The sequence below is a fragment of the Macrobrachium rosenbergii genome, chromosome 27 (genome assembly GCF_040412425.1).
Source record: "Macrobrachium rosenbergii isolate ZJJX-2024 chromosome 27, ASM4041242v1, whole genome shotgun sequence".
NCBI lineage: Eukaryota > Metazoa > Arthropoda > Malacostraca > Decapoda > Palaemonidae > Macrobrachium > Macrobrachium rosenbergii.
The window spans coordinates 19642009-19669504 of record NC_089767.1 but is presented as its reverse complement, the minus strand read 5'-3'; the positions used below and the strand labels follow the sequence as shown (position 1 = coordinate 19669504).

Here is a 27496-nt window from a genome sequence, read left to right as displayed (position 1 = left end):
TTAATGAACCGCAATATACATCAGTAAATGTCACGGAGTATGTTAATAACAACCATGTCAAACCTGTGAATAGTGATCAATGATGTAGAAAATGGTGATAATAATAATCCTATCAAAATTGTGAATAACGATTAGTGGTAAAGATAATAGTGGCTACGGCAAACAAATAAGAAAATCCCAAAATTTTCCAAAAAATTAATATTGTCACTCCTAGCTAATAAACATCAATAAACATGAAGTATGTTAATAATTCTTACAAGCGTGCGAATGAAAATTAATTGTATTACAATGTTGATTAATGCATAAAAATAATCATTACTTTATGAAATTATGAAAAATAAAAAAGGGGGATAATGGGAAAACACAGTAGTACTCACTAAAACTTCAGTTCTTGTCCTGTTTATTTTCTTTGTGGAGTAGTCAGTTGCATTAATCCAAAGAAAGGCAGGGGTCATCAATAAGGAGTAGGGGGAGGCCGGCACTATTGAGAAGACTATGCCACAATTTGAGCTTCTAATACGCTGACAGAAATACGGAGACGTGACATGGTCTATTGTCAGCCCATGGCGACAATAGACAGTGTTTTTTATAGCCTTCATGGCATTGGAAGTCACAGATTTTTTTTTCTGCTCTATTCCTTTTGCTCTGTTCAAGGTGAGAGTCATCTGCTCCAGCCAGCCTCCCATCAACAAGGGCTTTCTTCTCAAGGCGAAAGCCGATGTTATAATGGGGGTTGAAACTTTTCTTACGTAATTTAACTTCACTCAGGCTGACATCCACCCAGTCAAGGTATTTTTCGTACAGTGCCCTAATGTTGAGGTGAGACTCCTAATATTGCCGGCTCATGGTGTGTTTACGGATGTAGATTCCTGGAACAAACTGGCAGAAGTTGTATGTGTTTTGGTATGCCAGCTACAACCCCTGTTGTGTTTCTGCTGTTGGGGTTGCTTTCCCCTCAGGTCCTTTATTGTGGTCCTTCCCTCAGACAACTTTGCCGCAGCAACCTAGGTTCTCATAGCGGTGCACGAATAAAGAGGAAGGCAGCCTTGCAGAGTTTCATTTCTGGGCTCTTGAAGGTAACAATGTACCTCAGTGTCCACTAATTACTTTCTTCGGTCTGAGATCGCTTCCTCTTGGTGGGTTCCCTGCGAATGTTTCTTTGGAGGTTTGCTCTGTGGAAATTGAAGTTCTCATTAACCACTTCGTCCCCCACTTAGGAGAAACACTCGCTCTTGCAGCTACAAGGGTAACCGACCTTCTTAGTGGAATAATTTTCTTGGTATCAATCTTCCTGACAAATTTTTCGTAAGTCAGGCCAAGGTTCTTTTGCCTTTTATCATCATTAGCAGACCATGTCTCTGGTCTATTAACTCTTTTTCTCCCTTTTTCCTGCTGTACAGGGTGCCCCGCCTCATCAGTAGAAGGTCCCACAGGCTGGGGACCACTGCTGGTGGTGGAGCTGGCACGGGCTTCAGAACTGATTGTGGTGGCACACGTATAGTTAAGCATGCACTCGTCATCTGTTGCATCGCTGTTACTATAATCGTAATAATAAAAAGGTCTTTCTCTTTCTTTTCACACTATTAGTCATCCCTTGACCGTTTCCCTTTCCCAAGTTCTATTTTAATGTATATAAGTGGTTTTCTCTTTACCCTCACTTATTATAACACTTCTTTCTACTGTAAGTACGCTATCACCAAGATCTATTATCGGGAAAGCCTCATAATGATCACTGTCACTATCATCTCAGCACGAAACATCATCCAGAATAGCTTTACCTCCACCCACCAGACATGAAGCTAACATAGAGTTGTTTTCCTATTTTTCACACTCTCCGGGGACGGCCCGGTCAAGTCGAACACATCCAGAGAATCTGCGTTATCCAAACTCATTGTAGCGGTGACGTTATCGCTCGATGACTACTAATACCGACAAAAATAGCGATAAAGTTGTTTATTTACGGAGCAATCACGCGTTTTCAATGAATATTGAATGTTCGGACTGTTGATTGGCTCTTACGTGACAGAAACAAAAACACCGATTTGTTGGACCGCCGCTAGGCGTATATATGATAGTAGTCTTGATGACAGACATCCCTTATAACGGCTCCCCAGAAGCATGGTGTGTAGACTGACTTGCCAGCTTCATGGTGTATGCGACAACAGAAATTCCTCTTAATTCTGTGAAAACAGGATGCGCAGTCACTCTCATTAGGCGGAAAACTGCATGAAAAGTTTTTTGCCATTACTCTTTATGCCACATTTTTCTCCTGTTTGAGGAACGGATGCCTGTTCTAACCTGAATTTCGCTGGAAAGAGCGCTTAGCATGTTTGCCTAGTTATAGATTCAAATGATCCAGAAATCAGCAGAAATCTGTAATTTATCCTACAATGAATATTTTGGCTACTGTAAATGTGACAATACAGTGTAGCGCAATCTTTCAATATATGTGAAAAGGCGAACGGCATAAAATAGAAACGACCACATTTCCTGCATAGTTTGTTCAGTATTCGAACAGAATTATCGCATAAAACCTAATGGTAGACTTCTCTGAGTATGAATCCAGCAACAACGACTGGAAAAAAAAATTGCATTTTCCACAAGAATGAAACATAATTCAGGCTGTAAAAACGAAACTCTATGGAATCACAGCAACTCTTGTATCCAACGTAAACCTCGCGCACGAAAAAGAAACAAAAAAAAGAAAAAATGAATAAAAAAGGAGAGTTTTCTAACTTCGTATGAATGCTCGTTGAATTGCCCTCGGCCGTCTGGATGAAAGACCAACGTCAGGAAAACTTAGGAATGGCGGAAGGAGGAGGAGGAGGAGGAGGAGGAGGAGGAGGATTCAAAAAGACGACGCAGAAGTAAGAGCCCTTTAATAAGGACGTTCAAGCGGGCGGACTTTATTAGGACGTCGTCGAAAACGTACTCGTTTTGGGAAGAGAAACAAACGGTCCTTTAGAACTCTAAACTTTCTATATATTTTTCTGTAACGATTAAGCTGATCAGTCTGGAAATCTCTTCCGTTACTTTGCGGGAAATGTTTTGAAAGTAACTGAAGCAATTTTTATCTTTTTTTGGGGGAGAGGGTAAGCTTGGGCGGAGCTCTGCATCAAAAATTGAAAGCAAATAAGGGATTTCGGAAGCAATGTAGGACGTAGGATTCCGATTCAGGACTGATTGTATGGAAGGCAAACTCTGAATTTGAAAATAAAGATAAAAGTTACTGTAAATTAACTTAGATAAAAGCTTAAACCTCTCTCTCTCTCTCTCTCTCTCTCAGACACTCGTGCAGGTTTAGCTCTAAATTAAATGCCTTTATTTGCTTTTAAATGGCTCATTTGGTAGAGGAAATTACTTGTGCCGGGAGAGAGCGGCATTACGGAAAGGAATGGCCTAAATAAGGGTTTGCTCGTCTGTCTGAAAAGCGAAACATTTTAACGAAAGCACTCTACACAATTTTTATCCATTAATCGGCGTAAAGCGAATTCGGTATACCATTAATTCTCTCTCTCTCTCTCTCTCTCTCTCTCTCTCTCTCTCTCTCTCTCTCTCTCTCTCGAAAACCTGCACTCGTATCCTAATAAGAAAGGACATTTGATTTATTTTAGTTTTTTGAAGCAAAAAAAAAATAAATAAATAAATAAAAGGATTTAGTAATATCCTCATTTACCCCGCCCCCTACCTCCCGTTCTACGTGAAATGGGGAATGCGCTCTTTTGTACATTGGAAATCCCAAAACACATGTAAGAGAAGAGTCTGGCTCTCGAGAAGTAACATCACGGCTTTCTCTTTAGCTTCCCCAAAAGGCTATGTACCTGAATGCGAACCATTTTCGTTTTGAGGCATCAGGGCGGTTATTGGTATAGTTATTATCTCCAAATTGAACGGAATGCTCGGAGCAGAGAATGCTCTCCTTCCGCAGGGAAAGTCGTCCGAGCTTTAGCGAGGAAATGGTCTTAAGTAAATTTGTTGTAAGTGTATGTTTTTTAAAGAGTAAACATATGTATTCGGAATATTTGCACACACAAAGATTAGAGACAATTTTAACAGTCAGCTTTACAACTGTGCACATTAGATTTTGACAGGAGCTTGCACAGGACGTAATGTATTTTTAAATTAAAATCAACTCCCAAAAAACTATCGTTCGTAACCTTGTTCATGAGATTTACTCGTAAACAGTAGTCTCAGTTGGCACTATTTATAATATCTATATTCTTATTTTTTACATAAATCGACATGAACCAAAAACCTATAATTTTTAGTCTCGGAATAAACTTGGTCTTACAGCTTAACTTTTAATAAAATAAATCTATAGATTTCAAACTATATGTAATAAACTTTAATTTCAGTTAAGGTTTATATCAACATCAAACTATATTTTGCTTTAGATCACACGTAGTTGTACCAATGGCTCCAACTCTTGCAGTATTCATTCACTAACTGATGAATGGGAGTCTTAACTGACAGCTTCCAGAATGATATTCCATTATATTTATTGCACTGACGAAAGTATTCATGGATTAAGCCCTTATATCAATCTTCAGTATCTTTTCCTTCATCCAGCTTATAATGCATATTCAGGGTTAGAATACGTCTTTATCTTTCCTATGGTATCCTTATCATATTTGAAATGCACAATAACTTGAATGACTAATATCAAAATATTCGTTATTCATTTCTTGCGTCTGGGACCTCATAACCGTTGCTAAGCCTTAGTGAAAAAATAAGTAAATATAAATAAATAAAATATAATCGTTCTCCGCTCCTCTTCACGTATAAAAATATAAAAGTTTATAGCGCTCCAAAGCAAAAAATAAAAAGGCAATCAATCTTATGGTCACGCAATATGCACCAACTTGATGTTGATATAAACCGTAACTGAAATTAAAGTTTATTGCATATTTTTTATCATTTTCACGTTGGTATATTTTTACCACTTCGATTTAAAAAAAAATCTGAAATACATTAGTACTGTAAAAAGAATCGAGCACTCATGCCAATCACATGGGAACGATGATAAAAGAAGCATTTAAAGCGAACTGTTTATGATTTTTTTCCTCTATTCGCAACGTACCTGATGAGGCATTAACTGTTTTTTTAGATCAGATAAAGATATGCACTCCCCGGGGTGACTGCTATGAGATAACCTCTCCTAATTTCTTTGGCAATGTTTACTTTATTTTATCCATTAACCTTATCGAATAAATCAAAATGCTTCCAGAGTGTTGTTTCAGGATCTTGACAGACAAATCACTGTATTTTTAGGAGGAAACAAAAGAAATTCCCTGCAATTGTTTTTGAGAGCTACAGAGCCGATCAAAGTTTCTGCCGGATAAAAATACCGTCTTTGATACCCTTCAACAGAAATTGAATGCCGACTGAAGTAGTATATTGGACAACGTACCGAAAATAACGGGAGAGACAAGAAACGAGAAAGGGAAGACGTAGAACGTTGTTATTTGAAACCATTGTATCTTGGGTGAGTGTTCATGTCAATTTCTGAAACGAAGGGATATCCCATTTTTTTTTATGTATTCCCCTGAGTTTTTCCTAATGTAATTTAGTGCACTTTCATAAGATACTGGATGCGGCCTATTTGATCTGAATCGTGTAATTACCGAAAGTGTTCATACTTTTCTAAAAGAAATCCAGATTAATAGGTATATATTTATGACGATACTGATGTAGCCACTGTTGAATGCCAAGAGCTGAACGCAATATAAAAACAATTGTCTTCGGATATCGGCTTCCTAACCTAATCAAGACATTTGAATTTCATACTCATTATCAGTAGGGCCGTTATCGAGCGGTAGCATCTCCACACGCTGTTTTCTTTACTTCATATCTCAGCATCTGAACGTTAAAATAAATGCTTAGACATTCTTGCGATTAAGTATTCTTTATGAAACTGTGACTTCCTTATAGATCTTCACATTCACTATTAAATGAGATAGCACCTGAATAAAAATGAAGAGTATCTTTCTCTCTGTCACCTCTCTCCATATATATATATATATATATATATATATATATATATATATATATATATATATATATATATATATATATATATATATATATATATATATATGTGTGTGTGTGTATTTTTATATCGAAAACTAGATACTCCAAAAAGCAAAACACTTCTTGTAAAGCATATTTGTTCAATGTATGAATCGAGATTACAGTAGTTTTTGGAAAATGATAAAAGCGATTATACACTTGATAATGAGAAATTTTCTAGCTATATGGATTAAATTGTTGAGATTGGGTGATCTTATCTTCTTTTTTTTCAATTTGAATGGGGAAACAGAAACTGTTTAATTTTTATATGATTTAATTTAAAAGTGAATTTCAGTTTTAGACTTAACCTACTTGCTTTAGGTTTACATCTTTTTTTCATTATGAAACTCAAAGGTATAACCTTTTCACTTCATACGAATAAGAATATCGTTGAAGTTCATTATAACATAACGTTGATTAGACCGTCTCTCTCTCTCTCTCTCTCTCTCTCTCTCTCTCTCTCTCTCTCTCTCTCTCTCTCTCTCTCTCTCTCGCTGATAATGGCATCTCTTTCAGATGAACTCAGATCTGTAATAACATATGAACCTTGCTCCAAAAACTAAACATAATTTCACTTTTTTTTTTTTTTTGAGCTGAGAGCACAAAACTTTAGTTACGAATATTTGAAGCGTAAAATCGATATAATGCAGTTTAATTAAATTCTGTTTGGAGATTGGCTTTGCTAAAAGAATTTCTGAAAATATTATGGAACTGGCATCGTGTAACTTCCTTCGATGACGTCTGCTGCTGTTGCGACGGCCCATCGTATTTTTTAACGTAAAAAAACGAAAATGTTCTTAGAAAAAAGCAAAAAATTAAAAACGCTGCTAGAGAAGTTTTTAAAAAATGTGTTTTCAAAGACGTTATTCTGAGTTATGTGATATCTATTCCGTTGTTAGATTTATGATCAATTACGTATGTCCTTGCAAATCTGAGTTTGGTTTTAATAGTTCAACGACTTGTGTCATCTTATATGATCATTTTAGACTTCCACTACAGTTCAGTCCAAACTGAGCAAGATGTGAATCCTTTAAAAAGATTCCTTACCGCTATTGCGTCATGTAATCTTGCTCAACAAGCACCTCCTGTTACTTGTCATCATTATATTTGCATTTTAGAATGTTCTATTCCTTACTCTTCTCTTTAAAGTAGCTAATTTTACTCATCATGAATAATGCAGGCCGCCTTTCGGCGAATTCATATTCCTCACAACAGTCATTATCCTTCCCGCGGGGCGATCTTTTCATTCACCATCACACGACAGAAAAGGCGGACGCATTTTCCGAATCTGCTCGCAACAATGACGTAGGTTCCATGGGTTCGACAGCAACAAATATAAGACTGATTCTTCATCGAGCGACAATGGACGGGACTTGATTATGGCTTGGAATTCATTTCTTCGAAGAACGCGCTTTGGATTTTACCATGAGGGGACGGGGGAGGGGGTTGGAGATGAGGGGTCTGAGGGGGGGGAGCTTGGGGCGTGGTAATGTGGTCTCGTGTTTCCAAATGGTTGGTGACCTTCTTTCGTGTAAAGATATCCTTGTGAGTTTTTATTTCTTTTTTTTACGAATGCGTTTTGGATTTTTTTTTAAACAGACTGACACACCGACAGTTCTGAGGAGTTTCGCATACCTCGAGACGTGGACCCTGGCTATTAAAGTTGAGCATCTCCTTTAGTTCATTCAGTTATCTTTGTTGTTCCTGAGATTTCGTCTCCTTTCCCTTTGAAGTTGACCGCGGGGTCATCTTGACGTAAGTAGCTTTCGCAAGAGTATTTCAAAGCAACGACATTTTGAATACAGAAATTGTGGGATGAAGAAACTTACAAGGAAAAACAAAACCACTTCAAAGAAAAGAACCAGTCCCTGTGTGCAATGGCAGTTGACAGATGGGGGATATGGGTGTAGAATGGCAGTAATCTCAGCGTAAAGTTTATGGAAGGAAGTTTATCATTGTGGAGAAGAGGACGCTGATGGGTTGGATGAGACCCGATGGATGAATTGATGGTCGTCAAAGTATTTAGGGGATGCATTGTTTGGAATCTGAAAGAATGAAGCCACCTTTGCCTAATGCCGCGATATTGGGGAAATTTTGTTTGTTGCTTCTTTGCTGATAGTTATAAGGGATTAAGTTGGGTAAAACTTCGGCTCAATGCCGTGATTCCAGCACTCCTTAAAGATACTGATTCGTTCTCAGAACCGAAGATTACGGACGTGCGAAAATACACCTGTCTGCTGATGCAAATTATCAGTGTTACATAATAACGGATAACAGACTGTTATTTAATTAAGTCCTCGAGACCGCAAGCAATAGAAGGAAAACAGAGGTTGTGAAATGTCACCCAGTACAAGAACGTTATTCACTTTGGTGAAATTAAGTAAAAGTGGAAAAGTTGCCTGTATTATGATGAATGATAACCACGTATAATTTTATTGTTGCTTCTGAATAGATGAAATATATATATATTATATATATATATATATATATATATATATATATATATATATATATATATATATATATACATATATATATATTATATATACATATATATATATTTATATATATATATTAGATAATAAAATTGGAAGTTATCAAGATAATTTGCCAAGTTTTGGTTCTTTGGACCTTAACAAAATATTTCAATTACATTTACCGCAACCCCCTATCGATAATAAGTTATTCGAAGCGTCAAATGAAGATTTAACGAGTTGCCAGCATCGAAAACCCATCGTCCATTAATTTAGTTCACCCTCTACAAATGAAACCCGTCGATGTAGCTCTGATAATCTTATGAGCAAATGTAAAAGTAAAAACGATAAATGCACCGCATTCATTGTTAAGGGTTCATTTATTCCTTGCTGAGTGGCATTCGAGGAGGTAGGCTCTTAACTAGTGCTCTTGTTGGTAATTGCTCTCCCTCTCTCTCTCTCTCTCTCTCTCTCTCTCTCACCGATCTTTTTAAATGTCATTTCTTAACGAACTTACAGATTATTTTTGCCTTATAATATCATGTGAGTAAACCCTTGCAATAACCATAGGTACTCATCACCCTGGAATTCATCAGCTATCATCGCCTTGCCGATACTAAAGTATGATTCCAGTTTCAATAATTTAATTGTAACACTCAGGCAAAAAATGAAAGTTAATGCAATAACTTAATCTCTCGCAGAAATTTCTACTTTCATCAGAGAAGATGGACCTTGATTGGCAAAATGGGTTTGTTATTGGCTTTTAAATCTTGTTCTATACACTTTTTCTTTATACCTAAGTACCTATACAGCCTCAGAGTTAAAGTATTAGGTCAGACAAATTTACCTCATCAACCTAGTACACGGAAACAATAAAGTAAAACTATATTAAGATGCTAAGAGATTTAATGGACTTCGAATCTGCCATGTCTGGGGCAGAAGCTTCAAGATATTTCAAAGCAACGTGAAATTTGTTCCTACAAATTAAGCTGCTGTTTTAATCAGCTAGTTTTCAAAATATTTCAACTTTCACGTGGTTTAGTGTGATTCAGACATTATTATTACATACCAGGTGTTACTCCTTTGGTCTTATAGCTTGTTTATTGGCACCCTGTTTGAGTACTTAATGGTATGTCACTGCCGTCATTTGACAGTAGTAGCTCTTAAATCTAGATATTTTAAAATGTAAGCGTGTCCAGTTTTCATCATTCTATCATTATATTCACCTCAAAAATAATACATTCTTTATCAATATGTAGTTTCAGAATGATATATAGTAAATGTATTGTACTCATAGACTGCAGATTATACTTATAGACCCGTATTAGGTATAAATACCTTTAAAAAGAGCGCATACACCGTCCTTCCTCTTCAAGGTTCTCGGTGTTAGTTCCCGAATTTTGTGCCTTTTTTTCGGTGGAAGTCGAGGTAGATTTGATCCCTGATTCTAATGGCCATTGTGAAGCGCTGGGATAGCATCTTCATGACGTCCTGGCCCACTGCCTATCAGTCGACCAACCTGCGAATAGGTACCAGCATCAGTTGAGGCCGTCCGAGAACTAGAAAAAATGTGTACATGTATATATATATATATATATATATATATATATATATATATATATATATATATATATATATATATATATATATATATATATATATATTCATTCACTCACAAATACATACATGTACGCACATTATATATATATATATATATATATATATATATATATATATATATATATATATATATATATATATATATATATATATATATATATGTACTGTATATATATAAAATGTATAGTGTATTTGACCTTGGAATTCTATCTCCTACTTTTTATGTAATATCCAGGTGATGCGTTCCATGTTTCAATAGGTGTGTCTGCGTTAGATGACGATCATAACGTTAGCAACTATAGATCATCTAAGTGTTTTAGGGCTCACTTGACCTTCCCTTGGGACCAGGTGGTAATTATATTCAGCTTCGATATTTTTTTTTTCAATGGTAGACCATGTGCGCTTTTGCTAAATGTAAAGTACTGTTTAATTTTGAAATTAATCATATTTGTAGTATATATAAAGTTAGTCGTATATGTATAAAAACAGACACTAATACCGTTAACTTTCATCAATAATCAGACTAATGTTACAAGTACCATAATGACGTCGTTTTAAAGTAATAATAATAATAATAATAATAATAATAATAAAAGAGGAAAATAAGTAGGAAAAAATCTTTCGCAAATATGTATCATCACTGTTTTAAATAATTTTCACCATATAAAAAAAGAATAGGGCGAAAACCGGCCTCTAACGGAGCAAAAAGCAATTACAACCGACGAAAACGAATATCAGCCAGCATAACGCGTGATAAATCAAAGGAAACCTAAGCTACAGACTATAATTGCTCTCTCTCTATCTCTCTCTCTCTCTCGCCTTCAATCCATTTGCGGGGTCGATATTCGAAGGCCATGTATGCATTCGGAGTGAGAGTTTACATTGGTGGTGCTCGAGAAAGCTCCTCAGGAACCCTCTAGAGCTCAAGCTGAGGAGAGTAAACGCGAACCTTCTCTTGAATAATTAAGACAACCTCCTACTCCTATTCCTCCTGTTACACATGCTCCTCCTTGTCTTCCTACTTTTATTTCTCACTTGCCTCCTGATCTTCCTCCTACTTCTATCTCTCACATGACTCCTACTCCTTGTCTTCCAACTTCTGTCTCTCACATGCCTCCTTCTCCTCCCTGTCTTCCTACTTTTATCTCTCACGTGCCCCTCCTTTTCTTCTAACTATTGTGTCTCACGTGCCCCCCTCCTCACTGTCTCCCTACTTCTATCTCTCGCATGCCTCCTGCTCCTTATCTGCCAATTGCTGTCTCTCACGTGCCTCCTACTCCTTGTCTCCCTACTTCTATCATTTACGTGCCTCCTCCTTGCCTCCCTTCCTCTATCTCTCACGTGCCTCCTACTTCTTGTCTTCCTACTTCTACCTCTCACGTGCCTCGTCCTCCTTGTCTTCATACTTCTATCCCTCAAGTGCCTCATCTTCCTCGTCTTCCTACTTCTGACACCCAGGTGCCTCGTCCTCCTCCTTGTCTCTCTACTTCTATCTCTCACGTGTCACCTCTTCCTTTTCCTCCTAGAAATTCATTTCTCGGTATAATGTGGTTCGGATTCCACAATAAGCTGTAGGCACCGTTGCTAGGTAAACAATAGGTTCTTAGCAACGTAAAATAAATCTAATCCTTCGGGCCAGCCCTAGGAGAGCTGTTAATCAGCTCAGTGGTCTGGTTAAACTAAGGTATACTCAACTTTTAACCTCTTCCTCCTTTTTCTTGTCTCCCTACTTTTACCTATCATGTTTCACCTCCTCCTATTCCTCCCTTACTCTTCATCTTCCTCCTCCTCCTTGTGCCCCTACGTCTGTCTCTCACGCGCCTCCACCCTCACTCCTGCCCCTCACAAGCCCTCTCCTCTTCCCCTATTTACTCAGGGAACAAGAGAAGAGTGGGTGCGTGTAGCTAAGATCAGCAGATGTCTCATAATGCGAACACATCTGGAGACTAAAAAGTTAAAAGGAAGTTTTTGAAAGACAATTCCCTCTCTCTCTCTCTCTCTCTCTTTAACCGTTATTTTCCCTCTTTTCATTTTGGGTGTTAGTGAGCGAGCGAGCGGAAAAGGAGTGTTGCTGATGGTCCGTTACATTTCAAATGATTTTTTTTTCTTCCGTTTTTTTTCGGTTAGTGAGGCTTTTTCCATGTGTAGTTTTTTTAGATGTTCCATTTTCCAAGGTTTTAGGGAAGCCATGTATTTTTTTGGTTAACGTTGTTATTGTTTTCGTTTTTAATATCGTTAAAAGGATTTTTTTTCTTGCGCCAGCGAGGTTTCAGAACCTTTAAATAATATGAGAAAATAAAGTGTTTTACTTTCCACAAGCTTAAGGGATTTTATTCTCACTTCACAATATAGAGACAATAGGCGCGTCTCTCATACGTGTTTTGAGTTCATACAAGTTAATATTCAACTTTTAGTAGTAATTTCCAGTTTAATATCTCCATTAAAAACATTTTTTTCATATACTTAGCATAAGACAAAAACATAACAAGGTACCATAAACCTCACTAGAACTAAATGCTAGAAACATTCAATTAGAAATAGAGGTTGTGAAAAAGAAGCCTCCGTCTGCCCTCCATTATATAAATCATCCTTCCCCTCTATTGTTATTCTTCCTTCCCACTGGATTCACTAAACCAAAGCCTTTATGGCTTATGGCGCGTATGGCTATACAAACTGAAAGGTAGAGTTTTTCATATATATATATATATATATATATATATATATATATATATATATACACTGTATATATACAGTATATAGTATTATAGGATCTTAATATAAATCTGAAGCTATTTATGCATGAATTCAGTCTATGGGTAAGCGTACACGTAGAAGGAATTATTAGTAAATACGGTGACAGTTGTAATTACAAGTCGGCAGCTGATGACAACTGGTTGAATGTAACATGTTTGAATAGTATGGTTACATTTCATATAATCACTTGGTGAGCCTGATGAAAGTTTATTAAATAACCCAAATTTCCCTCAGATATATGGCATATCTGCTAACAATGCTTATCAGTTCAGAGACCTTGAAAAAATGTGTTTGAAAGATCAAATGTGAAGGTACCAAAGCCAAGGTCATGAAATGATTTTCGGATACACTATTTCATGCAGACAGATTTATGTATTCTCAACAAGTTTTAACGTAGATTGGAAGAAATGTCACTAAATAATAGAAGAAACAAGTAATTATCAACATATTTTAAAGATTAGGTTCTCATTAAAACGTGGCATAAATGAAATTACTTCGTGTGTAGAGTGAAACCTTGGGAAGGAATTTGAACGTAACGGCCACTGTCGGTTTGGGTGATCACCCTTTCACTTTCCTTACCCTATCTCTTCCTATCCCTTTTAGTCACATCACTGATGTTTTGCTTATCGCTTTCCATTCTTCGCTTAATATTTACCTTGTTTTCTCATTATCCTCTTTTTCTTCATTTTCTGAGAGATGCCGATTAGATATCTTTTTTACACGGATGATTTTTCCGGCATGTAGGCTACCTGTGCTCTCCCGCCGTCATCACCAAATATGCGGAGGAGATATAAGCCTAACCAAATGAATGCAGAAGTGAGACCGCACTCCACAAACATGAGTTAGGTCCGCCGAGTTAGTTTTGAATTGTTTAAATCGTACTTTCCAGGAATAAAGACTTATCAAGATTGTATTTGTTTTTTGTTAGTCAAACGTAATACCTCAAACCTGTTTACCTACCTCGTTGGTGCATGAAATTTCTATTTCATACACCTGTCTCAGATAAAAACGGAACGTGTATTCGAAAGTTTTTCCTACAATAAATCAAATACCAAATCTGGTTAGGTGCAAGATCATCGAGGCCAAATAATTTTTGTTAAGTGGATGTATGTAGCAAGAGTTGTACGAGTCTCCTATATCGGTGCACAGTGCGGAGTTAGCCTGTCACCGAGTTCAGTGCACATGTGTAGAATGTTTTCTGACATAGACCGGCAGCCTACTTTCCTCAGTTGCAGCACTTACATGCATTTTGCTAGGTATCACTCAACATGAATGTATGCGTTTAAAATTGTTAACTTGCTGTTACAAAGGAAGTTTCCATTTTTCCGTAGATACAGCAAAAGCATGTTAACCTAGGCCTAGCATTTTCCCAAACTGAAAACTGTTTTGGCCCATACAATTCATTCAAGGAAAATTTCGCTCTAAAAGTATATTATGTAATTCTGTGGTGTTATGTATAGCTATCATACAACTTTTTTTTATTTAATTTCTATTTCTGTTAATTAGGGCAGGTACTGAGTTCATCAGTGCTAGATAAACAAAGATCCAATCTCCGGCTAGTAACAGTAGTTGTTGCTTGTACTGAAAAGTTTTCTCCGGGAAGGAAACCTATCAACAACGCCTCGTGTTAATGTAACTTCTACCGTACCGTGGAATACACAACCTCATAAAAGAATAAAAACGTAGCCTATCATCACGAAATCATAGGTCTAGGCTAATTAAAAACCAAGAGTAGCCTAATCCCACCAAGCCAACCATAGTAGGCTACCAGACCTAACAAAATCATTTTTCATTCAAAATTCCATTAGCAACAATAATGAATTTGGTAAAGATATAAACATTTTAGTACATTAAAGTTTTTAGGTACTTACTGTGCTTTGAAAGCCCCAAAATCCAGCACGCCTGCTAACTTACCAAGAGAAATGAACTGGAGGTTTTATCCCGCCAAAAGTAGAGTAGTGGCTGTTCGCTTCACTGAATTACCTCCCTAAAAGTTTCACATGTTTTAATTTTTTAGGTTCACCTTTTCAGTAGCGTCCAGTCTTTAGAAAATATTGATAATTGGATATTTTTTCTAATATATATTGTGATTTTTTTCCAATTTGCATTAAAATATATGGGAAATACATAAAAACTCTCAGCGTGTAAGTGTGTATCCGAAACCCATTTCACAACGCTGACTTCGGCGGCTGTGCTATTTACTCTCGAACTTACGGACACATTTTTATCAAAGTCTCGTAACTCGGTAACATTATTAACAGGCATGGGTGAAATCTGAATTATTAAGTAGGTTTTCATTGATTTAACCGAGTAAGTAAATGAAATATAAGGAAGTTATTGGGACATGTTACGCTCAACAACCCGGTGTCAAGCTACCGAACATTTCTAAGCGCATTTGCCCCAGATTGAATGTAATATATATATATATATATATATATATATATATATATATATATATATATATATATATATATATATATATATATATATAATATGTATGTGTGTGTGTGAGAAAAAGAGAGAGAGAGAGAGAAAGAGAGAGAATGACTTGGAATATTGATGTATGGTGTCACAAGGCACATGACAGACTGTAGACCTTTTTGTGGAAGGAAATTCTCCCAAATGCGCAATAACCTCCTCCCTTAAGGCCAAGGTCATTCCAACTTTTCATTCCAGTAGTGTGCCGTGTAATCCAATAACAGCATTCTCAACGCTCTTACTTTTGTGAAATGCGCCAGCTGAGAGAAACATAGGCCTAGTATTCACATGCCATGAAATTTACGTAACACCTTGGAGAAAATATAAAATGAAAGTATTTGGTTTTGAACGTACTTGTATGTGTTATAGTGAACAGATTGTGAAAGACAAAAAGTAATTATCAGTTGTATCAGGAAAATGTTGCTAATAGAGAGTACATTTTGGATTACAAGAGAGAGAGAGAGAGAGAGAGAGAGAGAGAGAGAGAGAGAGAGAGAGAGAGAGAGAGAGAGAATTGTTTTGAGGAGTCTGTCTCTTTGCTTTGCCGAGTCTGAAGAGCAAGAAGGGGTGGTTATGCAGGGTTGTTTAATCGTAAAGAAAAGTAACATAGAAAGAGGTGATGTAGATAGTAATGAATGACACTGGAGAGAGATTTCTGGTAGTGTTCTGAGAGGTTTAATATTTGCTGTTAGGAGAATGAAACATTAGTGAGGAAACATTTCTCTTTTTTTAGCAGAGCACATAGATGAGCATGTTAATGAAAGTACTGACAACAGTAGCTACTTCCATTAGAAAATAGCCTTGTATGCCCCTAAAGTATCCGATGAAAAACAGAAATAATTATTAACGAAGAATGATATGAAAATATTACAATCTACCTTTTAAACAGCACACGGAATTCCCTCCAAAGATGAGATCGAAATTATCCAAATAGAATAATATCCAAATAGGATACTCCAAGCGACTCATACTAATGAATAACAATTAGAAGCTCCTCCCGCCGTAACTTGTTGGCATCCTTGATAATGAGAAACAGCACGTCTCCTAGCGGGGAGGACAAACAGCAGATGACCAACATCATCCATTAATTCGTGTGTTCCTCAAACCTGTCTCTGCTGGTTATGCTGCCGATGTCACACGAACGGGGAACTACGTATCTTCTCATAATCCTCTGCTGAATCTGGATAAAAACTCGTATTAGAACACCTTTGTCTAGTTTCTAAAATTCCATTTCGGCAGAGAATCAAGACAATTCTTTCGATACACAACCCCAAGTGAATATGATATTGTAATTCGGTTATAATAATCAGAAGAGAGAGAGAGAGAGAGAGAGAGAGAGAGAGAGAGAGAGAGAGAGAGAGAGAGATGTTGACGAAAGAGAATGTATAATAGAACAAAGAAATGCCCAACATATATGTATATAATATACATACATACATATATATATATATATATATATATATATATATATATATATATATATATATATATATATATATATATATATATATATATATATATATAGATGGCAAATGAATCTAGATGAAAAAATCAGATTCTCTATCACTATACTATTTTTCTTTACCCGTTGGCGAATCTTCCATAAACTTTTATGGATGGTAAGATCTGTTAAAATGTACAAATGTTTTGGCGTAAGGTTCTGCATATAAAGCGAGTGAGCTAGAGGAAAATGTCCTCATATACAGGGTAAATAGGGTTACAAAATGGCAACCTTGGTGAAAAGTACTTATCAGATAATTTAGCTCTGGTGCTGCCGACTTCCCTGGATATCAAGGAGAACCCACGAATTTTCTAAACAGGAAGGAATGGGAGAGAGTTGCCCACTCACGCACGACCGTACCTGAAGATCAGCTCTCACAGCATCCGGAAGACTAATCTTAAAGTGAGAAGGCATTCGCTAATGAGACTCATTTTTATGATATTCAAACAACGGGTTTCTGAAACGGGGGGGGGGGGGTGCGCGTGAACATTGTTTGTGTTGCTGAACAAACTGAATAAATTTCCTAGAAGTAAGCGCTGTTGTTATTTAGATTTTCTTCTGTCATAATGCTTTTCTAGTTTCTAAGATCAATTCATCATTATTGTATGTAAGGTTAATTCTCTTACTTTCAAAATTTATTACAAGAAACTATGAATAATTATGCATCAGAGACATGAAACAAAAAAAGGAACACTAGTCTGTGTTTGTCATGTCTAACTAAAATACTCTCAAAATTTTTGTCAGCAGCTTCAGAAAGATTCAGCTGATTTGAAAATTAGCTATTAAGGAAGATTAAAATTATATTAAACCTGTATCATAATAAAATATCATAGGAGGCAGTGGGTCATTTGAAGATCATAAATTAACAAGAGCGCTTGTCAAGTTTTTGTAAAGATCTGTATATAAAACGTTGGGCTATCCTGCAAAAATAAATAAATAGATAAATAAAGCAGGCAAGCAAAGATACAAATCGGCAATCAAAGAAAAACAAACAATCCAATATTTGACCAACAACCTAAATCCAAAATATATCCTTTATTCGATATCGAAGAGGAGGGAATCCCAGATATTCATTAAAGCTCTCGAAGCTTTTTTTAAAAAACGGCGAAGCAAAATCGAAATATTAATAGCAAGGAGTGCTAGACCAGTCTTCCTGACCAAGAATGTTGTATAGACCTATCTCAGTGACATTTTTCATTAAGCACAAAAGACGAAATTCATCATAACAGACTAATAAGGGAGTGAATTTATGCACATAGATAAGGTTTACAATAAGAGATGGCACCATTATCATTTCCATGAAGATATGGATGGGTTCCTCTGAAGATTTTTATGATCATCTCTGAATACCAACGAACATTACAAAACTCTGGAATTCCCTGCCATGTGATTTGATTAATCTGCGGGCTAGACCTGTTTGCTGAATTCATCGCTTCTCAGTTTTCCCCAGAGGTTTATTCATTGTCTTCCATTTTGTTTATTGATCCTCGGATATGTGCTGAAAAATACAGATTAACTTTGTGTATTCTGATGCCCCACTGTCATTGCTTATGCGGCCTTATGAAAATTCAGGGGAACTTAGAAATCATATACGAAAAGTAATGTTGCATAGTGTTTGCGAAATGCTTCAAATCTCTCTCTCTCTCTCTCTCTCTCTCTCTCTAAATATATATATATATATATATATATATATATATATATATATATATATATATATATATATATATATATATATATATATATATATATATATATATATATATATATATATATATATATACATATATATATATATATACACGTACATACACACTCACATTATACACGTTTAAAGTGACAATTGTACATACTCACACGCATATATATATATATATTTTATTATACATACATACATTCACGTGTATGTATTAATGTAGTCTATCCGTGTCTTCTTTTAGTTTCTTATATATAGGTGAATCTGCATACATCTATTGTTCATTTGTGTATCTTTATACCTGGTGCTACAGAGAGAGAGAGAGAGAGAGAGAGAGAGAGAGAGACTTTCCATAACGTCCTTTTTTGTCAGACATTTGTGTGTCGTTTCCCTGCGGCTTTGTACTGTCAATATCTACCCAAGAGTTGATCCCGTATGTTGATTTAGGTAAATATACTTCACTGATCTTTTTCCTGTTGTTTTTCGTATTTCTTGTGAAAATATGTGATTACTTAAAGCTGCTGTCCCGAAACTGTTAGAAGAAAATATGGAATTTTCTTAAATCAGTTAATTCTTACAAAATTTAAATCTTGTCATGGTTTGATTTGATTATGACGAATTTTTTTGGGTTAAGAAAGTGAACTTGAAAATGTATCATATTTGTAGTGCCACGGATTTGTGTGCTTACATACTCCACTCTCTCTCTTTCTCTCTGTCTCTCGCAGCCTCTGTTATAACATTTCTCCGAAACATCACGCGGAGCCCGGAAATAAACATCTCCCTATAAAACCAGCTATTAAAAAGAAATATAGTTTCCTCCATCGTTGCTCAATTTTCCTCACATAAACGCTCGCCAGGAATGTCAGTGAAGGAAATTCCAGAAAATCTACCGTCCTATTTTCTTTACAGCGTTTTTCTCTTTTCCCTTTTTATTTCTAGGAAAAAAAAGGGGTGGGGTTGAGATATGGTACCCAATTTCCTGTCATCCTCATTTGCGTGTTGCGATTCATCATCTTTAGCGGTTGGGTTTATCTTCATTAAGGCCTTTACACCGTGAGTTATTGCCAGAACTCATTTCAACTTTAACGGGGCGATCATTGCTTTATATATTTTTCCCGTCGTCAATACTGCGGTTCTGTCTGTTAGCTAATATTTCCTTTTTTTCAAATCGAAGTGTTTCACGCTTACATATTTGAAAGATGTAGGACTCCTCTTTCTTTGCGTGATTTGTATGTATGCTGCTACCCTTTCTTTTTCTATCAGGAATGTGTACTTTGAATTTGTAAATGACCCAGAATCCCCTTTGGAAAACAGATGTGTTCTTAAAGCCAATCATCATCCATTTGTCTTGAATTTACATATTTTATAGATATATTAAACACTTTTGCATGATTTATACGTATTCTTCTATTCGTTCTTATTTATTCAAAATTGTATGATACCTTCAATCTGATAATGGCTCATAATCCCCTTTGGGAAGCGTTTGTGCCCTTGAAGCCGCTCATCGTCCATTTGTCTAGACATTCCACAAACTTCTTAAAGAAGCAAGAAAAAGCTGAATATTTAATTACAGGGTACAGGCGAACACAGGCAATAACTCTGACGTCAGCAGTTCTTGAAAGGACTGACGAGAACCGAATGGTTTTTCATCTTATTAATAGGCTTCGCTCGTTGGAAAATAAAGACTGCACTCAGTCTTTGAGTTCATGCGAATGAGATTTTCCACGTAAACTGAGAATAGATCTTCCTTGGGTAGTCAATTTGCATATACCTTAAGGAGTCAAGTGCTAAAAAGCAATTTCTTTGATGGGGAAAATGTAAGTTTAGGACAATTTCTCGTTCCTTCGAGCAACGAAACAATGGCAGAGCATAACAAAGGAAAAATTGCACTTTTCTGAATCTCTTCACCACCTACGTACACAAAAGAGTATTCCTTTATCTTCCCTTATTCTTCACGAAACAATACCGAGGCTTATGTAGTCGTGTGGGAGTCCTGAGGAGACTTATGCAACTCTCTAGAACGTCAACAAGATGAAAGAATAACGATGGAATAAACGAATGTTTAAACTTTTAGGAGGTTTACCTGATATGAGAGCCACTCGCTTCTAAATACTGATGAGAGAGAGAGAGAGAGAGAGAGAGAGAGAGAGAGGGGGAAGTGTGAATGAGAGAAAAATAGAGAACAGGAAAAGGAGAGAGAGAGAGAGTGGGGGAAGTTTAAATGAGAGAGAGAGAGAGAGAGAGAGAGAGAGAGAGCGGGGAAGTGTGAATGAGAGAAAGATAGAGAACAGGATAAGGAGAGAGAGAGAGAGAGAGAGAGAGAGAGAGAGAGAGAGTGGAGGAAGCTTGAATGAGAGAAAGACAGAGAGCAGGAAAAGGAGAGAGAACGAGAGAGACAGAGAAACAGAGATCGATTGATGAGAGAGAGAGAGAGAGAGAGAGAGAGAGAGAGAGAGAGAGAGAGAGAGAGAATATGAACAACAACAATTTACAGAATGGCCCCACAGGAGCAATCTATTTCCAGGCTGCTGGGTTATGTCTCTGATATCTGATTTGGAAAGGAAAAAAAAAACGAGAACGATGAAGAAAGAAGTAAAGAAAAAAGAAACAAAAAAAAAACAAAGATGGCGAGCCGGGGGGGGGGGGGGAAGATAAAAAGGCGGCAATTCAAGAGGTGCGTTTCGTCTAGGCTTCTAATCAGTTTAGACTCACTTCAGAGATTGGTTTTCTGTACCAGCAACTACCTGTGTAGTCTGCGCTGGCTATTTCCTACCGTAATGATCATTGCTCAAGTCTTCTCACTACTTTTGTTTTTGGTTATTTTTTTAAAGCATAGTCTTCGGTAGTCTGCCCGAATTTTTACACTTTTTCCATATGGTGGTAATGGGGGTTGTTGTGGGTGGGGGTAAGGCACTAATAAAGATATTACCATACCCCCTCCAAAGGCAACTGTGAGTAAGTTTTATTATTATTATTATTATTATTATTATTATTATTATTATTATTATTATTATTATTATTTTAGGAGAAGTAGCAGCAGTAGTAGTAATATTAGTAATGAAAACCACATACCCCTTCCAAAGGCAACTGCGCATAAGTTGTTATTATTATTATTATTATTATTATTATTATTATTATTATTATTATTATTTTAGTAGTAGTAGTAGTAGAAGTAGTAGTAGCAGTAGCAGTAGTAATAATGAAAACCAGCCAGATTTGTTGTTCTCACAGTTCTAGGTAATTGTCGATGTTTGCTCCAAACATTGGTTACTTATTGTAGCCCACTGACTTGGCAAACACTTCTTGAACCATTACACGTTGTGAAAAGCGTTTGCCAAGTCTGTGTAGATTTTCACAACGTGTAATGGTTGAAAATAAAAGAAAGTAAAATATTACTTTAATCATTATTTTCTAGGTTAACGAATGATAAAGGACAGGGGTTAATTCATCTTACAGCGGATTAACGGATTAGGTAGATCATTATAAAAGCTCTTAGCTAATTCATTTAGGTATAGCCGGAGCTTAGGCTGCTAAAATAAAATAAATTCAAAAAGGGGTTTAACTTTGCTTTTTCCCATGGCCTCTTCCTAATGCCACGTGTAATGATATAACGTTAGTCATTTCGTCTCTTACTGCACGCTGTTAAACCTGAAATAAGAGAGAGAGAGAGAGAGAGAGAGAGAGAGAGAGAGAGAGAGAGAGAGAGAGACTAATAATGCTACAGTCGTGCTTCAGAGATGAGTATTAAATAAAATAACTGCCCTCCTCTTCGTGTTATATTTTGGAATATCAACCAATATACAGTAAAATCCTGTTCCACGCGACTCATCACTGGGACAACGGTAACATCACAAGGGAGGTCGTTTGGCCTGCCCTTCCCATATATAATCACGAAGTTCCCTCGAACTCCGGCACCCGTTAATTTCATGTGTAATTTTTTAGCATATCCGCGTAGTTTCCGGATTACAGAACGGGCAGACAGGCAGACGAGGTATGAGAGAGAGAGAGAGAGAGAGAGAGAGAGAGAGAGAGAGAGAGAGAGAGAGAGAGAGAGAGAGAGGTCATTCAGAATTATGAAAACCCGAGGACGAAGAGTAAAACCGAATGAGAGACGAATTAGAGTCATTCCCAAAACAAAATGAATTTGGCGAACGTCGCATCAAATACAGTGGAAACTGATCTTCGTCCTCAGCTGTTCCCTGGTGATTTCCATAATCCGCACAAAATTCATATTCGGGGCCTTTTTAGCTCCGTTTTATAGAGAATGGGAGAGGAAATAACATTAGGCCTGTTATGTTTAGGGCGGAATTTCGCGGGAATGAAAGAATAAAATGGTCAAAGAATTTAATTTTTAGATTTAGCAGGGCATGAATTTTAAAACTGTCAGCCGGTGTTTTATTAACAGCTAAAAGCAAAGTATTGTGCTTCAAACTTTTCAGATGGAAAAGGGAGAGAGGAAGTCTAGTAAGCGCTCCGCAACAAAATATTATTTTTCCTCTTTCGTATTTTATCCCTTTTTCTTTTTGCTCGCCTTTAAGCCTCCTTTCGCCTGGTACATTAGGCTCTATTCGCGCGATATTTTCTGTTTTTTTATCGAATATTTCTCTGTCTGCTTGTTATCGTTCAACTAATGACAATAATCTGTTATCTCTCTTCCTCACTACATTCTAATTTAGGTCCTGTGAAGATTTTTTATCCCCTTATTACATTATTTTTAGACTTTTGGACTTCTTGCTAGCCCTGTATATATATTTGTTCTTGTCTTTTGCGCGAAAAAGATTTTTCTTCGGGCCGGGTCACTGTTTTGCGCTCTCAAAAGCTTTCTCAGCGGCTACATTGTTCCTCTTCTTTTTTTATTATTGCTTGAAGTTTAGTATTCATTCTTTCTCAAAGCGTTTTCTATTTGCCCACTACTTTCAGCTCAAGATTTTATCTTGATACTTTAAGTACTTTTCCTCATGATACCTTATCTTGATGTTCACTTCTAAACTTTTTCACCATTACGCTAGTCCGGTATATCTGTGTGTGTGTGAGTTTGTGTGTGACTTGGTGTGTACGTATGTGTAGGTATGGGTATGTATGTGGATGTGTGAATGTATGTGTGTGCGTGAGTATAATGTATGATATAAAATACTACCCAAGATAAAAAAAAAAAACATACAATAAAATGACTGATACAATGAAATGAATAGTGCAACACTGCATTTGAAATACTTTTTACTTTTGTACCATACCATTGTTCTCAATTGTAATATTTGTAAAAAAAAAATACTTTCATTGCTTTTGGAAAAGTAAACAATAACAAGACAAAAATCCTAACCTGTTTTCTCTTGTTCCATTATTCGCTTCTCTTTAAGGTAACGTCATGAAATAAGAGGCCGTGACGAGGTTCGGAAGATTCCATTTCCCCCTGACTGCACTTGCTGGTTTTAAAGACGCCGTTCCTCTCTCAGCAGAAAGTTACCTCCGCGTATACGAAGCGAGGGAGTGATTAGATCTTACTCCGGGTATTATTAGCTTTCTTGAGTGAAATGTTTAAAGATGAGGTGGTGGCTCTCTCTCTCTCTCTCTCTCTCTCTCTCTCTCTCTCTCTCTCTCTCTCTCTCTCTCTCCCAGTCACTTTCTCTCCTTTAAACTCTTCTCTCTCTCTCTCTCTCTCTCTCTCTCTCTCTCTCTCTCTCTCTCTCTCTATACTCAAACTTCGACGCTCGCCTACGCATTGCACTGCAATAATAACCGACCAAATTAGCACGCCGTGTAATTGGTTTCTTGAATACTGACTGTCTTGACATTTATAACACAGCAGGATGATAATCTTATCAAATTTTCAGTGGGTCTTTGGCGTCAGATTACACGACAGTATTTCAAATATTCACTATTCACTGTTTGTGTGGCAGATGAATGTCGATGAATGCCTCCACACTAATTACGTAACAGAGTAAGATTACTTGATGTAGTCTCTGGTAAAGTTTTTGCAAAGTCCTCGACTAGTGGAAACAGATTGCTTATTCACGGGCTTAGAGACGTTTGTTTTTGTTTATTTACTTCTAAGCAATAGATTTTTTGTATCTTATAATGAATAAGTATAGTTTGTCTCATTTGACGGCCTTGCTTCTGCAAAAAAAGAAAATGAAAATTAAAAACAAGGAAAAATTAATTTTGCCAACCATTTCCCCTGAAGAAAATTTGAAGTTAAAATTTGAATACTGGAATAAGAAATCTCACCCCTCTTCCACTTTTTTAACATTAAACAGCCTGTAAGAACTTTTTTTTTCCCTCCTCAATCGTTCCCTTCCTTCAAAAAAGGCGGTCTGCCAATATCTCATTAAATATTCAAAGTATATTGCAGTTCCTCCACCACCTCACTTCACAAGAGAGCGTAGATGAGTGAAATATTGGACCTAGTTTCCATATCGAATCTCTCCTGATATGCAAGATAAAGTGGAAGATAACTCACCATGTACCCGTCATATATCAGCCCTTGTTCCCGTGAATATAACTCTCTCTTCTCCTGCTGCTAGACACCACAGAGAAAGGCAATAGGTCAAAGAAAGGTCTTTTGGGAGTAAATTCAAATTTGTTTTAGAATCAACTCAAGATTTATCAACTATTTCAGATTCATTAGATCTTGATGAGTTCTTTGTCAAGTGTCAAATAAAGTTCTTGTTTTCAAAAAAGGTCGAAGAAGATTTCTTTTAATAAAAAAAAAAGTCTTCTGCAGTCTTGTGAAGTGATGGAATGATTTAATCAAAGACACAACAGTTTTTTGCAACAATGAAAAAACCTTCATTCATCAGAACGAGTACATGAAGGATTTATTTTTTAAGATTGATAAAACACCCAGGTGCTGTTTAAAAGAATTCAGGAGACAAGGACGTTAATATAAAAAAATAAAGACAGACTACTGCCAAATATTTGTAGACATCAAAGAAATATGCAACTGTTATTTGCTAAAGAACTTAACGTAAAAGATAATTATAATAATGATACTTAAAATTTTGCTGATCTAGGCAACAGCATTTTTATATGGTGAGAATTGTAACAAAATTTAAGATAACTTTCATAATATATAAATTCTAAGTCATTCTAACAAAGTGTCATTTCCCATCACAAAAGAAATACATTTACAATTATTTGCCGCTGGGAACCAGTTTATACTAAATCCAGTCACGGCTCAAATGGCAACGCGGAAAAAAATCACGGCCTCGCTTATAGGATTCCGGAATAGATAAAGGCAAAAGAGAGAGAAATGATTTGGTTTCCTCTCCTGACGCCACAGACAGAGAGAGAGAGAGAGAGAGAGAGAGAGAGAGAGAGAGAGAGAGAGAGAGAGAGAGAGACAACATTTTCCTTCGAAAACTTTGTTATCTTCGCGTCTTTATATCCAATTTCTATGTTTGATTTCCATCTCCGAATTCGGTGCAGGTCAGTTTAGGGTTGGAGCTAGAGGACATTGAGCAGAGAGAGAGAGAGAGAGAGAGAGAGAGAGAGAGAGAGAGAGAGAGAGAGAGAGAGAGAGTTGTGGAAAAGAGAGGGTATATGGGAAAATGGAGAAGAGTTGTGGAATATATATATATATATATATATATATATATATATATATATATATATATATATATATATATATATATATATATATATGTGTGTGTGTGTGTGTGTGTGTGTGTGTGTGTGTGTGTGTGTGCGTGTGTGCACTGGCAAATGAATGTAGCTGACAATCATACATAATATATAAATACATACAACACACATTCTATTATATGTCATTATATATATAATACATATTTCTATATGTATATATATTTATTTATTTATATATGTATGTATGTATATTGGTAAACACCTGTATTTGACTGCCATACATATACACATACACGTACACACACATACACACACATATATGTATATATATTTATAAATATGTGTGTGTAGGCTGTGTGTGTAAGTACGTGTATTCCTATATTTTCTGAACTCAAGAGCGATAGAACTGCACAAAGCAGCAGAGAGAGAGAGAGAGAGAGAGAGAGAGAGAGAGAGAGAGAGAGAGAGAGAGAGAGAGTAGACGCCTAAAAGCGCGAGATATATAGAGCTTGATCTTGAAGATCAGGAATCAATAGCTGAAGGAATCAGAAAACGTAATCGGGCCTTTATTGTCCCCTTGGAAGGCGGGCCTCGAAAAATAGCCCTAAACCCTCATCACACAAAGGGAATTCATTCGACCAAGACGTAGACGAGCAGGAGGGAACCTCCTATCATAAACTAATTCCTCATAATAGAGGGGAGAGGAGGACTGAAGTGGAGGAATGAAGATTTCTCTCTCTTTTATTTTTTTTTTTAAACCTGTATCTCTGGAACTTAAAAGACGGCTGTTTCGAATTTACTGTAAATAATATGTGCATGGGATCTGTTATCTGTCATGGTATGGAGGCTTGAGTTTTTATATATATATATATATATATATATATATATATATATATATATATATATATATATATATATATATATATATATATATATATATATATATATATATATATATATTTATGCAGTATACCAGATTTCATACAGGCCGAAAATAATATGACTGGTTACTTGTACGTATGTAAGTCAATTTATTTACTTATAAAGACGTAAGCACACACACTTAAATATATGTCTATCTGTCTAAGTCTATTTACTCATAAAGACGTAAGCACATAGGCTACTATTGAAAATATAACTCTGCCTATCTGTCTAAGTCTATTTACTTATAAAGACGTAAGCACATACTAATGAAAATCTAACTATCTGCCTATCTGTCTAAGTCTATTTACTTATAAAGACGTAAGCGCATACTATTGAAAATCTAACTATCTATCTATCAAAGTCTATTTACTTTTAAAGACTTAGGCACACACTTCTAAAGAT

General features: G+C 36.3%; 1 protein-coding gene and 1 long non-coding RNA gene across 3 annotated transcripts in view; one reads left to right on the top strand and one right to left on the bottom strand.

Annotated features, from left to right (window-relative positions):
* LOC136853462 (uncharacterized) overlaps positions 1-14886 on the bottom strand; it is a 176622-nt gene extending 161736 nt beyond the window's left edge. Inside the window, exons 1-2 of one of the 2 annotated variants that reach the window (XR_010857470.1) lie at positions 14832-14886; positions 9882-10062 (exon numbers count right to left, since the gene is read on the bottom strand). This is a non-coding gene — a long non-coding RNA (uncharacterized lncRNA). Of the gene's footprint in view, positions 1-9881; positions 10063-14788 lie in introns of both variants that reach the window. The other variant, XR_010857469.1, reaches the window with a different exon arrangement.
* The window catches only part of Octalpha2R (alpha2-adrenergic-like octopamine receptor), a 352721-nt gene that overhangs the window by 321248 nt on the left and 3977 nt on the right, over positions 1-27496 (top strand). The gene's annotated exons all lie outside the window — the stretch shown is intronic.